The sequence below is a fragment of the Hypanus sabinus genome, chromosome 25, assembly GCF_030144855.1.
Source record: "Hypanus sabinus isolate sHypSab1 chromosome 25, sHypSab1.hap1, whole genome shotgun sequence".
Classification (NCBI taxonomy): domain Eukaryota; kingdom Metazoa; phylum Chordata; class Chondrichthyes; order Myliobatiformes; family Dasyatidae; genus Hypanus; species Hypanus sabinus.
In genome coordinates this window covers 22,525,757-22,541,043 of record NC_082730.1, presented here as the reverse complement: position 1 = coordinate 22,541,043, position 15,287 = coordinate 22,525,757, and positions in this window count along the sequence as shown.

The following is a 15,287-nucleotide window of genomic DNA, read 5'->3' as shown; positions in this document are numbered from 1 at the left end:
GCTTCTTTAAGCTGGGAGATCAAATTAAGATTTTGCCTGTTAAACCTGTAGAAAGGGCAAGGTTACAAGCCATATAGTCAGTGGCCACTTTAATAGATGCAGGAGGTTGTAACGCATGGTTATTTGAGCTACTGTCAGCTTGAACGGGCCTGGCCACTCTCCTCTGACCTTTCTCATTAATCAAGCATTTTCGCCCACAGAACTGCTGCTCACTGGATGTTTCTTATTTCTTAGTCCATTCTCCGTCAACTCTAGAGCAGGAGTTGCCAACCCTTTTTATGCCTTAGAGCGCTACCATTAACCGAGGAGTCTGTGGACCCCAGGTTGAGAATCCCTGCTCTAGAGACTGTTGTGTGTGAAAATCTCAGGAAATCAGTAGTTTCTGAGATATTCAAACCACTCCAACTAGCACCAACCCCGGTCAAAGTCATTTAGATCACATTCCTTCCCTATTCTGATGTTTAGTCTGAACAACTACTGAACCTCTTGATCATGTCTGCATTTTTTTATGCATTGAGTTGTTGCCACGTGATTAGCTGATTAGATATTTTCATTAACAAGCAGTGGTACAAGTGTACCAAATAAAGTGGCCACAGAGTGTAAACTGCTTCTTCCTTAAAGAAGGACATTATTTCTGCAACACTTTGCAGAAAACAAAATCTCTGCAGACCACAGGCCAGTGTTGGCAGAGTTTTAGTGTGAACTCATAGCAGTCACTTTATATTCAGCAACACCTCATGAATGTGAAAATGATCAGGCAATCTTTTTAAAGGTTGTTCATCAAGGCATAAGATAAGAATAGGTTAGGACACTAGAACAAACTCAGGGGCACTGGGAAATCACACAAAATAATCTCATGATGGGAAGTGAAATTTCCAAAAGATCCCAAAACACTCTCTCTACCATTCCTGTTACCAAACACTGATTGGAAGGGTCAGAAGACTGATTTCTAAGATAGTGGATTGTCCCAGAAGGACAGATTGAGTAGACAAAGTTATATTCCCTGGGCTTTAGAAGTCTCAGAGATTTCACCGAAGCTTATAAACTGCTTAAGGCACTTGACTGGAGGAGCCCATATGGAACTTTGTAATAAGATTATTTGAACTTAGTATCCTCTTGAACCATTAAACATTTTTATGGTTCTATATGATCACCTTACATTCTTCTAAACTCAAGGGAACATAGTGCAAGTTTACTAAATCTTTCTTCATGAAAACAAGAGATTCTGCAGATGCTAGAAATCCAGAGTAACACACATAAAATCTTGGAGGAACTCAGCAGGTCAGGCAGCATCTCTGGAGAGGAATAAACTGTTCATCAGTCTTAATGAAGAATCTCGGTCCAAAATATCGACTGTTTATTCTTCACCATGGATGCTACCTGACCTGTTGAGTTCCTCCAGCATTTTGCGTGTGTTAATCTTTCTGCCGAAATCAGATGCAAGTGGATCCATTGAGGATGTTTTGCCTGCCTTGGGAATACACAACTAAGTGTGGTCATTCCTGGATTGTTGTTCCTTTTCACGCCTTGTGGCACATCAGGTGGCAACACTTCTTTAGCTTTTTGTCTGTTTTTTTTTAATGAGGCCAAGCTTGCTAGCTTGACGCTCAACTAGAAAAAGTGCAAGAAGTCAGCTGGATTTGAACCCAGGATGACTCACCTCCTAGTTTAGTGCAGATGCCGCTACACCACCGGCCAGTTTACATTTCAGGAAAACTGGGTTAATTAACACTGAGGTGAAGGTAAATTCCTTCACTCAATAGATTGTCAATCTTTGGCCATTCCTGTAGCAGAGTGTAAGCGATTCATTGTTGTCTATTTTCAAGGCTTGGGACAATGGATCTTTGGATGCGAAGGGAATCAAAGAATAGGGGTATTGTATATGAACAGAGAAAATAAATGAGTTTCTAACTTCTGGTAAGGTGCCGGCACGTTTGGACACATCAGCCTCTCTGAGGCCAACCAAAGGTGTTTTTGTCCTTTTAAAACACTTTTTTTTAAGATTACAAGACATTGCTAGAGATTAAGAACTTCAAGTACTGCAGATGTCGTTGGTGGAGGAGCTGGATTTGGTATGGACTATATTGCAGCCTGCTACAGAGAGGCATCGGAGTCAATGCACAAAAGCGGTGGATGACCTAACAGCGAGTGCTTCTCTTGGATGTTTCTCTTGTGACTGCAAAGACTCTGCTGGGGCATTGGTCATGTTGATGGCGAAGCAGATGTTGGGGGAGCTGCTTCGCCTCAGTTGCAGTGTGGACTGGGCCTCGAGCCTTGGGCTTACCTGTTGCAGCAGCCCCAGCAGAGAAACCCCAGAGGCCGTGCAGTGTGGTGTCCATGCTGGGGTGAGGCTGACCCCTTGTGTTGGTGCTGCCCTCTAGTGTCCATTCAGTGGAAGACAAACTGGATTGGGGTGTGTGTGTGTGTGTGTGTGTGTGTGTGTGTGTGTGTGTGTGTGTGTGTATGTATGTGCGTGTGCGCGTGTGTGTGTGTGTATGTGTGTATGTGCGTGTGTGCGTGTGTGTGTGTATGTGTGTGTGTGTATGTGCGTATGTGCGTGTGCGTGTGTGTATGTGTGTGTGTGTGTATGTATGTGCGTGTGCGCGTGTGTGTGTGTATGTGTGTATGTGCGTGTGTGCGTGTGTGTGTGTATGTGCGTGTGTGTGCGTGTGTGTGCGTGTGTGTGTGTGTATGTGCGTATGTGCGTGTGCGTGTGTGTATGTGTGTGTGTGTGTGTGCGCACGCGTGTGTGTGTGTGTGTGTGTGTGTGTGTGTGTGTGTGCGTGTGTGTGTGTGTGTGTGTGTGTGTGTGTGTGTGTGTGTGTGTGTATGTGTGTGTGTATGTGTGTGTGTGTGTGTATGTGTGTGTGTGTGTGTGTACGTTCCTCTGCAGGCTGCTGACACCGGGCTTGTTCTTGCCGATAACACCTCTGCACCATCAGTTTATAGGGGATGTCACTCAGGGACTTGGGCTATATGGCGACTGCTTTGCTTGCACATTCGGAAACAACTCTATTCCCATCTTTCATATCTCTATTTTACCCTTTCAGGGTTCTTCTGAAGACCCTGAACTGGAGTTACACGCTGACTACGGTTCTTTGTGGGAATGGAACCCGTTCTCGGGGTTTCACCACGAACCGTTGTTCGGCACGCCAAGGGCACAGCCTAACAGCTCAGCTCACCTTCGGAGGGCCGAGATCTCGTGGCTCTGGAGACGGGGGGATCGAAGGCTGGTGTCATGGCAGGAGATCGGTGTGTTGTCGGGGAGTTGGAAGATCTCTGACTGTGTGCCCAGAGACCCGAGATCTTTGGGCACAGAGCTTGGAAAAAGCGATGCAACGGACTTTTAACTTCGTAAACCAATGAGTTGTTTCTCCTCTTTTGCTGTGAAATGGAGTCGCCGCTTTCTCCCTTACTAGGGAGAGAGAGAGCCTGTGGTATGTCGAATACCGGGTGAACGAGTAGTCTTTGGGGTAACTGCAAGTCTGTGTCTTTGCTGTTGCTTTGCTCACGCTTGAGTGCTCGGTGACGGGTGCCGATGCTTTTTTTTGCCGGTGAGGGGAGGAGGGATTGTTGCTCGTGCCACTTATGTGCAGGAGAGAGGTGAGCCAGGGGGGACTTTGGGGTTCTAACATTTCACTGTCATTCATTCTTTGGGGCACTCCTCTGTTTTTGTGGATGTTTGCAAAGAAAAAGAATTTCAGGATGTACATTGTATACATTTCTCTGACATTAAATGTACCTTTGAAACCTATATATATTTTTTACGTGACTGAATGTTTAATTGCTACCTTACATGTGTTAGATATGCCTCGTGCTGCCTATGACCGTTGCTACTGTGTTTTGTATCTGGTCTTGGAGGAACGCTGTATTCATGAATGGTTAAATGACAATTAAACTTGAACTAAACTAACATTACTAAATGATTGGACCAAATAGACAACTTCTTCTATGATGTAACGTTCTTGGGAGAGCACATCAGTGAGTGGCATATGAGCTGGAGAGAAGTGGGAGAAGAGGGGCGTGCAATCCTTTGCTGGTAAAGTGAAAAATCCATGCCCTGAGAACAAAAAAAAACAAGACTGGCATTGTATTTTAAGAAAATAGGGTCAAGATGAATCTATCAAATTGACTGTTGGACATCTCAGCACAACAAATGTGAAGATGAGGAGCAGAACACAGTTATCATTATGAGGTTGTAGGGTAGGTCATAAACCACAGGGAAACAGGCCCTTCAGCCCATTGAGTCTGTGCTGACCACCGTCTCCCTTTTACACTCATCCTACATTAATCTCAATATATTTCATGCTCCCCGCGTTCACATTAACCACCCCTGGATTCCTTCACTTGCCTATGCTCTAGGAGTAGTTTGCAGTGGCCAATTAACCTCCCGGCCACATGTGTTTGGGATGAGAGCGGAAAACAAGGCACCTGGAGGAAGCCCAAAGTGCAAACTCTGCACAGACGACACCTGAGATCGGGACTGAATCCAGTCTCAGACATTGTGAGGCCACGGCTGTACTAATTTTGTCACCGACAGGTTCCAGGTAATTATTTAATGAAGAATATATTAGATAATCAGTGGAGACAACAGGAAAACGGAGTCACAGAACAGGAAAATGACTGTGTAAAATCTGTCTGAACTGGAGAAAGATAGGGCAAATTGCCTTTCGTTGCTACAGCATACTTATGTTCCCAGGATCCCCTGAGAATGTACACAATAAAGCAATGTTGTGACAAAACACGATTTCAATGAACCAGGTATTTGTTATGACAAGCCCCTCGGCTAACTGCATCTTTCAAACACATCTCTAATGGAAACCAGCTGACAAGCGAACAAAGGTTATTGAAACAGCTCTCCATTTTTCTACTAATATGACTTGAAGAGCAAGTCAAGGAAAAGAAATTTATCGTTAGAAAGGTATTTCATATGGGGATATCTGGAGGAACGACATTCAAAATACTTTGAATGTGTAGCCTGCTTTAGAATGGAGTAATCAATATTAAAAAGCACAGATCTATTTGAGGGGAGATAGATGCTGAAAGGAGTAAGGGGTAATTCTAATAGGGCTCGATGATCTCAAAGAAGTGGGAGACCCACGTGGAGAATGATCACCACAAAGGATCATGATATATTATTGCAAGAATTAATAAGAATTTGTACTGTAATTGATGCAAATAATATCTGGTCTTATTGAATGACATCACTTTCAAGTGCACTGTCTAATGTGTCAAAAGCACATGCTGTAGGGATTCCTTAGGCAGAATTCACCCAGGTTACGTTCATCGTGTATGTTAGGTGTTACGTTGTATGTTATTACATCTTGGGGGAGTAATAAAGTCTGCATTAGAAGTAATTACACCCATGTCGATTTTTGTCACCACTCCTACAATGGTTTGTATCATAGAATAAAGACAAGACGAGCCACATTTTATAATGAAATAAGGTTTGGAACAAGATGTCATGGACTAGTTATGCAGAGCATCTCACATCTCACAATGCTATGCTGACTCTTTATCCTAATCTACAATCATTTTAACCCTTCCCTCCCTTATATATCTGCCTGTACCACCATCACTGGCAGCAGACTCTCCACACACACCACTCTGTATAAAAAAACTACCTCTGAGGTCCCTCTATACCCTCCTCCAAGCACTTTCAAATCATGTTCCCTTCGTATTAGTCATTTCCGCCTTGGGAAAAGATCTGGCCGTCCACTCTATCAATGCCTCTTATCTCCTTGCAACTGCTATTAAGTCACTTCTTATCTCCTGTGCTGCAAAGAAAAAAATCCCTAGCTCAATCAATCTGTCCTCATAAGACATGCTCTCTAATCCAGGCAGCACCCTGGGAAATCTCATCTACACCCTTCCTAAAGCTTCCACATCCTTCCTACAATGAGGCGACCAGAACTGAACAAATTACTCCAACTGTGACTTACCCCAGTTTTTTTGAGCTGCAACACTACCTCATGGCCCTTGAACCCAATCCTTTGACTAATGAAGGCGAATACATCGTATTCCTTCTTAACCTTCCTATCGACATGTCCCACAATTTTGAGGCATCTATGGGCATGGACCCCAAGATCCCTCTGTTCCTCCACAATGGTGAGAATCCTGCCATTAACCCTGTAATCTGAAATGTATGTGTGTTCTGCATTTTATATAATTATTTTCCACTTTTTCACCACCCTTCTACACCTTCAGCTTTCTTCACACTTTTGTGATGTTAGGTCAAATCAGATTCTTCTCCAACACTTTTTTCATGGAAATCTATTCCCTAGCAAATTAACATTTAACCATGTGGGACATCCCCACATCCATTTTTTTATCCCCTTAAATTGCTTCACGACTGAGAAGTTTCTTTACTAATCTGTTGATGCATGTGATGTTTTTCCAGTCTCCATTTTGAAGCTTAAAATATTTTTAAGTATATTCAAAGCAACCAATAGTAGGAGAGTCTGGGATCTGAATGCACAGTTCCAAATAAAGGGATGTTTCTTTAATGCTGAGGTGAGGAGGAATTTCTTCAGCCAGAAGTGATGAATCTGTGGAATTTATTGGAATTGGTTTATTATTGTCTCGTAAACCAAGATACTGGGGCAAGCTTGTCTTGTATACTGATCATACAGATCAAATCATAACAAGGCGCATTGATGTAGTAATGTAATCGTAACTGGTATTGGAATTGCTTCATTATTGTCCATTGTTCAGAAGTACAGTGAAAAGCTTGTCTTGCATACTGTTCAACAAATCAAATCATTACACAACGCGTTGAGGTAGAACAAGAACAGACTGCAGAATAAAGTGTAACAGCTGCAGAGAAATTTCAATGTAGGTAGGCAATAAGGTGCAATATCAAAGTGAGGTAGATTGAAGGTAAAGATTCCATCTTAGTATACTAGGGAACCATTCAATAGTCTGATAATAGTAGGACAGAAGCTGTCCTTGAGTCTGGTGCAACTTGCTCTCAGGCTTTTGTATCTGATGGGAAGGGGTGGGGAAGAGAGAATGTCGAGGGTGGGATGGGTTTTTGATGATGTTGGCTGCTTTACTGAGGCAGTGAGAAGTATAATCAGAGCCCATGAAGGCTTTGGCACAGAGGGCAGTGAAAGCCAAGTCATTGGATGTACTTAAGGCAAAGATTGATAGGTTCTTGATAGATAAGAAAGTTAAGTGTTAGAGGGAGAAGGCAGGAGAAAGTATTGAAAAAAAATTCAGCCATGATTAAATGGCAGAGTAACCTCGATGGGATTAATAGCCTAATTCTTCTCTTATATTTTATGACTTTATGGTCTACTCAACTGTCTACAAGAGCCATAACATGTCCAAATCTTATGGGCTGCCATGAAGTCTACCATATTTTTGGGACGTTGTCTCCTCTCAAGGAAGCACCTGAACAGGTTTGATGAGAATCACCAGGGGTTACCGAATCACAAAAAGAGCAACTTGTGGACTGGAAGCTCCACTTTTCCTCAAAGGGGAAGTAACAGCTGTACAGAGGCCCAGCAGTAAACGTAGAAAACATAAAACAGATGGTTGCAAGGGAGAGGTGGGCCATATTGTCAAGGTGAGGGAGGCTCTGCAACTTGCCGACAGCCATGGCATACGCAGGTTCATTATTGTAAAAGCCACCTAAAGCCCAAAGGCTCTTGGCCCCTGCCCACTGACAGGCAAGAAGCAGAGAGAACTCACCACAGACACAGAAGTAGTCAGCAGCATTGCAAGGAATATTTAGAAGATCTTCCATGTCCTTGATGTGATCACCCTCAATCCTAGCCCAAAGCAGCTTACCTTGCCATCGCTCCCTTCCAACGGGATATTGGGAGGGTCACATCTTAACACAAAAGTAACTTGTCTTTGGAAGCAAGTGGCAAAATCCTAAAAACTGTCAGCGAAGAGCTTCCATCGCAACTCCACGGCTTTGACGCAAACATCTGGGAAGAGGGGCATGTTCCAGAGGTCCAAAGGTACTGTAGCTATGATCAGTATTTGAAAAAGGAGAAGTGTCTGGCTATGGTAACTACACTGGGACTTTGCCTCAAGGAAGGTTATTACCGAGATCCTCCTCAGTTACATTCTCCCATTATTAGGGACCCTCACTGTCCGGGACATGCCCTCCTTTTATTATGACCATCAGGGAGGAGGTACAGGAGCCTGAAGCCCACATTCAATGATTCAGGAACAGCTTCTTCCCCTCCAGCATCAGATTTCAGAACAGTCCATGAACATTAGTACCTCCTTATTCCTGTGTGTTGCACTCTGTATTTATTTTGCAATTTACAGTAATTTTATGCCTTTGCACTGCAATGCTGCTGTAAAACAACAAACTTCACATCAGATAAGAAATAAGACTCAAATTTCTCTCCAGGTTTTCAGAAATATTTCACCAAAATAAGAAGACATAATATCCACCGCGTCACGGCTAGTACTTCTGTTAATGCCAATAAAGCCAATTTTCTACTGGGAAGCCCATTGTTGCAAGATTGTGGACTGAGAGAATGGTTCCAGGGAACTTGGCATAAAATTTCCTGGCAACCAAGTATTGATAGAAGGACTTGGCAGATTGAGAGTGCTGTGACCAATCAAAGTTTAGATGGTTGAGTAATGCACGTAACGATCAAGTTTATTGCCCTTAGCGATGGAACTAACTGAGATGGTTTTTATACCCGAGATCTATACGCATCATTGTATTAACCTCTTTGAATAGGACTATATTTACTAAATAAAATAGCCCCGTATAATATTCCATTTACTGCAAATCATCTACCCTACGCCAATTCATTAGTCTGATGAAGAGTTCAGGGAAGGATTCAGAAATACTCTGGATTCCACCTTTTGGGAGCATGCAAGCAATCTTGGAAGGTATTAGAGTATTTAATGGGAAGCTGGGGATCGAAATGTCTTTAAAATAACTTTAATAAAAATGTTGACCATTCCAATATCAATGCAATTCCAGACAGACTGGATTGGGACCAGAGGTGAGAGTAGGACCATTTTCGCACTGAGGCTGTGGGACTTGCCTGGCTGCTGTGCTTCATGTCTGCGAGCTTCATGGTGAATGACGAACTGAGGCCAAGGCTTTCGGTTTACTGCAGGCTGCTCCGGGGATTTGGATCTAAGGACTCAATTTGGTTCAGAATGCTGTTGCTTGTTTCTATTGAGTGCATATTCTATTGTGTTTTTCTCTCTTTCTCTGCACATTGGGTGTAGGTCTTTATTTTTTTAATTGGATCCTTCTGGATTCCTTGCTTTGTTACTGCCTGTAAGCAGACAAATCTCTAGTTTGCATAAGTTACACATACTTTAGAAACACAGAAAACATACAGCACAATACAGGCCCTTCGGTCCACAAAGCTGTGCCGAACATGTCCTTACTTTGAACTACCTTGGGCTTTACCCATAGCCCTCTATTTTTCTAAGCTCCATGTACCCATCCAGGAGTTTCTTAAAAGACCCTATCGTTTCTGCCTCCACCGGCAGCCCATCCCAAGCACTCATCTCTCTCTGCGTAAAAAACTTACCCCTGACATCTCCTCTGTACCTACTTCCAGGCACCTTAAAACTATGCCCTCTCATGCTAGCCATGTCAGCCCTGGGGAAAAGCCTCTGACTATCCACACGATCAATACCTCTCATTATCTTGTACATCTGTATCAAGTCACCTCTTGGAGTCCGTCACTCTAAGGAGAAAAGGCCGAGTTCACACAACCTATAAGGCATGCTCCCCAATCCAGGCAACATCCTTGTAAATCTCCTCTGCACCATTTCTATGGTTTCCACGTCCTTCCTATAGTGAGGCAACCAGAATTGAGCACAGTACTCCAAGTGGGGTCTGACCAGGGTCCTATATAGTTGTAACATTACCTCTCAGCTCTTAAGCTCAATCCCAGGATTGATGAAGGCCAGTGCACCGTATGCTTTCTTAACCAGAGTCAACCCATGTAGCAGCTTTGAGTGTCCTATGGACTCAGACCCCAAGATTCCTCTGATCCTCCACACTGTCAAGCGTCTTACCATTAATTCTATATTCTGCCATCATATCTGACCTACCAAAATGAACCACCTCACACTTATCTGGGTTGAACTCCATCTGCCACTTCTCAGCCCAGTTTTGCATCCTATTAATGTCCCGTCGTAACCTCCACACTATCCACAACACCCCCAACCTTAGTGTCATCAGCAAATTTACTAACCCATCCCTTCACTTCCTCATCCAGGTCATTTAAAAAAATCACGAAGAGGAAGGGTCTCAGAACAGATCCCTGAGGCACAGCACCGGTCACCGACCTCCATGCAGTATTTTGACTTGTAAGTTGGGTAAAGATGTAAAAAGTTTAAATATGCATTTTTGCATCAGCTCTGATTGAGATGGCAGCACTTCCACCTCAGACGTATAAAGCTTCAAGGTCAAGATCTTTGTGCACAAGGATCCAGGCTGGCACGTCGATGAAGGATTAAGGGAGCAGCTAACTATATAGACTTCTGAAGATCTCACTTAAGACCTCATTTGCAGTATCACATGAAATTAAAAGATCCATGGCTTTACTTGAAGAAAAGCAGTCCAGTCAATCAGAGCATCTTTAGTAATGTTAATCCCTTAATCAATATTTCTAAAGCAAATTATCTAGACAATAGAATTTGTGGCAGCTTGCTTTGCTGAAAATTATTTTCTAAGTAACAGAGTCTACACTTCAAGAGTACTTGGCTGCAAAGGAGTCTGGGGGCATTCGGAAAATGTTGAGAAAGGTCTTTAGAAATGCAAACCTTTTATCGATAATCCCTTTTAAATTTGATGTTCGTATCTACTTATGTCTGTTATTGGGATTACACAGAAAATCTCTTTGAAGTACTCAATGTTTTCTTCCTAACTCCCATATGGATCAAACAGATCTGTTACTATCCTTGATCGTCATCCAAATTGACAGTTATCAACTCTGTTACTTTTAAAAATTATCAATGGATCTAAATTAACAACCTTTACTTTCTGCATTTCACCGTTTTGGGGGTAAGCAGGTGACTTGATTGAGAATTCATTCTGACTGTCATGGAATATTTTGTAACATTCACAATCCTTTGTAAGTGCCTGAACTTCAATAACACAGGGGAATAGATAGAATGGACAGCAAGCGCCTCTTCCCCAGGGAACCACTGCTCAGTACAAGAGGACGTGGCTTTAAGGTAAGGGGAGGAAAGTTCAAGAGGGATATTAGAGGAAGGATTTTTACTCAGAGTGGTTGGTGTGTGGAATGCACTGCCTGAGTCAGTGGTGGAGACAGATACACTAGTGAAATTTAAGAGACTACTAGATAGGTATATGGAGAAATTTAAGATGGAGGGTTATATGGGGGGCAGGGTTTAAGGGTCGGCACAACATTGTGGGCCGAATGGCCTGTACTGTGCTGTATTGTTCTTTGTTAACTTATTTACCAGAGGAAATTTGTAGGAAAAGAGCAGCACAGTCAATAAATTGGATAGCAGCCATCTCAAAACAGTAAATATCTACACTTAAAATCCATTGTTTGAAATTATCTTTTTTGTTAGAAAGGTGGAAAAAAGGAATGACATGTATTTACCAAGTGCCCCTTAAGATATTGTAGACATACTATATAATAAATAGGATTATTTTTTATTACTTAGTGAGATACAGCATGGAATAGAGTTAGACCCTCCCGGCCCTTTGAGCCACACTGACCAGCAATCCCCCTCTTTAATCCTAGCCTAATCACGGGACAATTTTCATTTAACCCACTATCCGATACGTCTTTGGACTGTTGGAGGAAACCAGAGCACCTGGAGTAAACCCAGATGGTCATGGGGAGAACATGCAAACTCCCAGGCGGTGGTGGGAAATGAACCCGGCTCACCTGTACTGTAAAGTGTTGTGGTAACCACTATGCTATCGTGCCACCCCCAAATAACGGGTTATTCTAAACTTAATGATTGATGGTCTGAAAGGATCTTCTGTATCTTTCTGTGTTTCCTGACAATATTATAATTTTGAGCCGTGGTTGGTGTTACAGCCCAATTTGTAGAGAACAAAGTGGGAAATAACAGTGAAAATATGTCTCTGTTCTTCCGTCCATTTCTTGTTAAAAATATCACCTCCAGTTTTGATCACAGCAATGGTTTCCTGACCATTCCTATTCTTTCCTTTTGATAAACCACTGCCCAACTGGATTTTGAACTCCAAGTCCTATCCTGCTCTATTTTGCTTGCTTGCTGCTCTAGTCCTTTCTGCCCCATGTTACTCTCAGTTGGTACAGTTTACCATTTTCAATCACCCCACCAAATTAGCACTGGCAAAAGCAAGCAAGAGCATCCTTGTTTGCCACCATATTGCTCTCTCCCTCAACCTCGATGAAAATATTTTCCATGGGAAAATAAGGAAGAGGAGTATGGGAGAAATTTTTTTTAGGATGTTACAATTACTTCTCTTGAGTTTCTTGAATTGTTCCCGTGAACCACAACTTAAAGATGAATCGCCAAGTACAAGGACGTGCTGAGGTGGACGTAAAGCAAATGCACTCGACCTTCTAACGTTCATTACGGACTCCTGCATTTTAATACATCGGCTTCAAAAGTCGTAAAATCCAAATTCCTGCACACATCCCTTAGTGACCAACTATGGTTTGGATATGTATGCCTTCTCACGGCAGGACTCCCTCTCTCGACCGTGTAATGAATTGCTGCACTGGACTGCAATTGCAATTGACGATGCCCGAGTGCAGTAGCTTGCCACGGTTCAACAGTGCCACCACCAGGTACCTGTTGGTATTGGACCCATTGGACCTCATTCCCTCTCAATATCTCCTTCCTGTTGTCATCTATTTAAATCCTCTCCCTCTCCCTGACCCCTTCTCATTCTTTTCTATTCCTTTTCGTTCTTTTGTCTTTACCTCGCCCATTTTTGGTCTTTCTCTTGTCACCCTTTCTTTCCTTTCCATCTTCAATCTTTCTCCACTCTCTTCGCTCATCTTTCTCTTTTCACGCTCACTTTAAGAGGGGTTTCTGTGTGTCTGGGGCAAGCAACAGCAGAATAAATGAAAATTAATTTAAAAAGCTGAAATGAGGAGGTACAGGGGCCTTAGGTCCCACACCACAAGGTTCAGGAACAGTTACGTGGACAACTGAACACTAAACTAGGGACAATCTCGGGACTCACTTTCAAGGACTCTACAAATCATGCACACTATATTACTATTGATATATTGATTTGTTTTGTGTGTATTTGCTCAGTTTGGCTTCCTTTGCACATTAGTTTGCCCATCTTTGTGTGTAGCTTTTCATTGATTCTATCGTGCTTCTTTGTATCTACTGAGAAAGTAACAGTAAAATTTATCTCAGGGTGGTATATGCTGACATATATGTACTTTAATAATCAATTTATTTGAACTTTGAATCATAAATCAGCACTTAAATCTGGCCGGGTAAGTCATTCTATATCAATAAAGTATTTTCTTCCGCTGGGCCTCTTACACATGCAGTTCAGCACAGCCAGATTCTACATTGTGTGGAATGTGATGTTTGAGTGCACACTAGGAACAGAAACAAGCTCTGCATTCCTATAAGTGTTCACAGCTTCCCTATACCTTCTCTGCATGCACATTCTTGCTCTCTTAGCCTATCACCCTCTCATTGTGAGTCTTTATCCACTTCCCCTAATTCTCTAATCTTCAGTTGGTTCAAACCTATGATGCAATCATATTCCACTATTCTCCATCTCCCTTTTCAGTTCCCTCTTCCATGTTTCCTCAAACTTTTCTGAACTCTTTTTATTGTTACGCTAAGCTTTCTCCCATTTATAACTCTTACCTGACCACCAAGTCCACAATTAAGAGTAATTTGTTGTTAGCTTCAAATATTGGTGAGCCATTGTGCTAGTAGTTTCAGGACCTTAACGACATTCACTGTATGTTCAGGTCAGAATGATTTGGAGGTGATCTTACCCCGTAGCTTAGCTGGTTCTTCCTTGCAATGAAACATTAGCAGTGGGGGTTTACTCAAATTATCAGTAAAGCATCATTTAAACCATATTGTGTCATTGGTCTGGCCTTCATTGTGCTGGAATTCTGGCCATATGTGAACGTTGCCCGTCAATCTTAAACCTCTAACCCCTGCTGTGAGTTAAAAAGAAAGGATAGAAAGATCAGCTTTATTTGTTACAGATACATCAAGATATTCAGTGAAAAACATTATTTCCATCAAATAAAATCTGCAAAGTTTGTGCTGGGTAGCCAGCAAGCGCCACCACATTTCTGGCACCAACATAGCATACCCACAACTCACTAGCCCTAACCATATATCCTGATGTTATAACATCGCTATTGTCTGTTTATTTATTATTGTTTCTTTCTTTGTAGTTGCAGACTGTCTTCTTTTGCACATTGGTTGTTAGTCAGTCGTTTGTTTATGTGTGGTCTTTTATTGACTCTATTGTCTTTGTCAGGGTGCTGAAGCAGGGACCCAATCACAGACCAAGTACTGTGCGCACTGTGATTTTTACTGAGTAGCAAATACAGAGGGGCAACAAAGTTCAGACAGAGATCAAATATTCCAGAGAAATCTAAAAACAAGAATCGGTAAACAGGCAGAGCTGATATTCGGACGGACAGCGTACAGATACGAATGCTGGAAAGGCTCAGAAAACATAGGAAGGGAATGAGGACAGCACCACTGTGTATGACAGATCACACTGTGTGTGGTGTGGGCTGCTTTTCATGTCCAATGGGCTAATCTTGATGCTATTCATTCTATGTACACGTCAGCTTTAAGGATCTATGCAAGATCGTGCAAGCAACTTCCATTCACATCGGACCTTCCGTAACTTCAGGATATCAGATTGCACTTTTCAGCCACTGAGGCACTTTCCATAAAGTACCTGTCTTATGAGGATAAGCTCAGCCAGCTAGGGCTTTACTCTTTGGAGCGAAGAAGTATCAGATTTGACTTGATCGAGATCTGCTAGATGATGAGGCAGAGATCCAGTGCATAGACAGAGACTTCCTCTCAGGACCCAAATGGCTAATAATAGGAAGGGGCTTAATTTTAATTAAGGTGATTGGAGGAAAGTATAGGGGGAGAGGATGTCAGAGGTAAGTTTTTTTTTACACAGAGTGGTGGATGCATGGCACACGTTGCCGGGGTGGTGGTAGAAGCAGATACAGTAGGGGTATTTAAGAAAGTTAGCTAGTCACGTGGAAGATAAAAAACTGGGGGGCTCTCTAGGAGAGGTTAGAGTGATCTTAAGAGTAGGTCTAAAGGTCTGCACAATATCATGGGCCGAA